This window comes from Athene noctua, unplaced genomic scaffold, assembly GCF_965140245.1.
Source record: "Athene noctua unplaced genomic scaffold, bAthNoc1.hap1.1 HAP1_HAP1_scaffold_244, whole genome shotgun sequence".
NCBI lineage: Eukaryota > Metazoa > Chordata > Aves > Strigiformes > Strigidae > Athene > Athene noctua.
This window is the reverse complement of record NW_027437709.1, coordinates 82,501-85,000: the sequence shown is the minus strand read 5'-3', so window position 1 is coordinate 85,000 and position 2,500 is coordinate 82,501.

The window sequence follows — 2,500 nt, the reverse complement described above, 5'->3', positions numbered from 1 at the left end:
CCGCCCCTGCGGAGGGGGGCGGCCGGCTCGGGCCTCGCCGCCGCGGCCGGCGCCGCCGAACGCCGGCCTGCGGTTTCCCGCGCCCGTGCCCGCGTTCGCCCGGGCCCGGCTCCCGCGCGAGCCGTGGTGGTGCGTGCGGGGAGGGGGGGGTTCCGCGGCACGGGGCCCCTCCCGGAGGCGCGCTCTCTCGTCGTCTCTCTCGCCGGCGGCCGGTCCGACCGGGCCGCCTCCGTCGCTCGTCTCCTGATGCGCGCGCGCGTGCGCTGCGCTTCGTCGCGCGGTCGGTGCGGGGCCGCCGAGCGCTCCCCCCCGCCACGCCGTCGCCACCCCCCTGCTTCTCGCCTCGGCTGGGCTCCGCCGCCGGCGGGCGTCCGGCTCCGGGCACCCGAACCCCCTCTCCCCACGGCCTTGCCCGACGGCAGTCCGCTGCCGCCACCGGGGTGGTGCGTGGGGGTGCGGCGGCCGAGGGCCCTCCCGGAGCGCCAGGGCACCGCCGGTCCGAGCGCGAGCGGCGGCGCGTAGGGGGAAGAGGGGGTGGCCGCCGGTGTGGTGGGGGCGCGTGGAGGCGGGAACCCCGGCCGGCCGAGCGGAAAGCCCCCGGCGCTCGGGCGCGCGCAGGAGAGGGAGAGGGGACCGGCGCGAGCCGTTGGCGGTGACGGGCTGGGCGCGGCCGGCGCCAGCCCGGCGAGAGGGGCGGCGGGCAGAGCAGGCCTCGCCGGGGTCGGGGGAGGCGTCTCCCCCGATCCTTCCTGCCCGCACCGTGGCGGGCTTGCTGCGGAGCAAGCCCGCCGGGGGGCCGGCCGGCCGCGTGCAGGGCCGAGGCCTCTGGGCGTTCCGGGCTCGGGTGCGTGGCGCCGGCCCTCGGGCCGGCGGGCGAGTTCCCGCGCCGGGCCGTGTCCCGCGCGCCAGCGGGCGGCCCGAGCCACGGCTCTCCTCCCGGGCGCAGCGCCGGGATACTGAGGGAAACCTCGGGCCCCGGGCCAGGAGGACGTGGTGGTGGTGGCGGATGTCGGGCGCGCCCCCGCGGGCGGACGCTCCCCCGATGGCGGCAGCGGGGGAGGCACCCCCGCGGGGCCCTTGAGGATGTTTCCCTCACCCCAGGGCCAGGTACCTAGCGTCCGCGCCTCCGCGGCCCTCCCTCGGCTGAGCCCGGGGGTCGAAGGCCGCGGAGCCGGGCGGAGGTTTAAAGACTCGGGCGGCTCGGTGCGACCCGCAGGGGCGGGCCCCGGCCGTGTGCGGCGGTTGAGCCTCCAGGGGCGGGAGTCGCTCTCGTGCAGGCCCTGGCCATGGCGGCCGCCGCCCACGCCGTGGGCTTTTTGTCCCCTCGGGCGGCCGCGCCGGGGAGGGGTGTCCCCCCTGCCCCCCCTTCTCCGCGGTCCGGTCTCGGCGGCGAGACCGGCGGCGTTCGGTCGGCCGCAGCCGGCCTGCCTCGCCCTCGAAACGCGAAGGGGAACCTCCCCCCCCCCCGGCGGGGAGCGCGGGCTCTCTCGCCGTCGGGGGCGATGGCGATTCCCCCACGGTCGGGGGTCTCGCCGGGCGGGGCGGCCTGCTCGGGCCGCCGCGTCTCCGTGGACGCGCAGCGGCGCGCTTGCGGCTTCGTGCTCCTTGCTTGCCACCCCCACCCCTTCCCGCCCCGGCTGAGGGGAGGGGCGGCGCAGCCCCCGGGCCCGAGCGGCGGCGGCGGCGCCGCCGCTCGGCGTGCCGGCCGGCGGTCGCTCGGTGGCCGGCCGCGTGGCCTGTCCCGTCCCGGGTCCTGCCCGTCGCTTCGCAGTCGCCTTTCCCGGTCTCGGTCAGGCGAGGCGGGTGGGCGGCCGAGGGGCATTCCCCGTCCCGTTCTCCGCGCGGAAGCGGGGAGAGGGGGCGTCGCCTCCGGCTCAGCGGCGTCCGCCTTCTGCCTGGCGCGTGCCTGCGGAAGGGGCCGAGACGAGAAGCGGCGGCGGCGGCTCCGGGAGGGCAGCCGCGGCGGTGCGGTGGCCGGGCGGCGGTCGGGCGGAGCGCCGGGCGGCGGCGTCGCGTCGCCGTCTCGGGTTCCGGCGGTTGGCCGTCCGTCCCTGTCTCCGGTGTGGTGCGGCGGCGGCGCCGCGCGGGCGTTCCCGGCGTCGGGGCGAGAGCCGGGGTTTCGGGGCCACGGGGGCAAGGAGCCGGCTGTCGCAGCGCGCGGGCGCTGGGCGGCGCGGAGGCGCGCGCGGCGCGAGCGGGGCGCCCCCGCTGGTCGCCCGCGCGGCGGTCAGCGTCTGTGGTTTCCCCCCTCCGCGCGAGCGAGAGGCGGGTGCAGGTCCGGGCGCGCGGTCGGACGCGCCGCCGGCCCTCCGTGCGGAGGCCGGGCCGAGCCCGGGCGCCTGGGCCGCCTCCGAAGCGAGCAAGGTGCTTGTTGTTTCCCCAGGTCGGTCGGGAGCGCGGGCTCCCCGGGCCCTTGCCGTTCGGAGCTTGTTTCACCCTTCCCTTCCTTCCCTCCGTTGTGATGTCGGTACGGTCATCTGAGGCGAGGCGCGACCGTCGC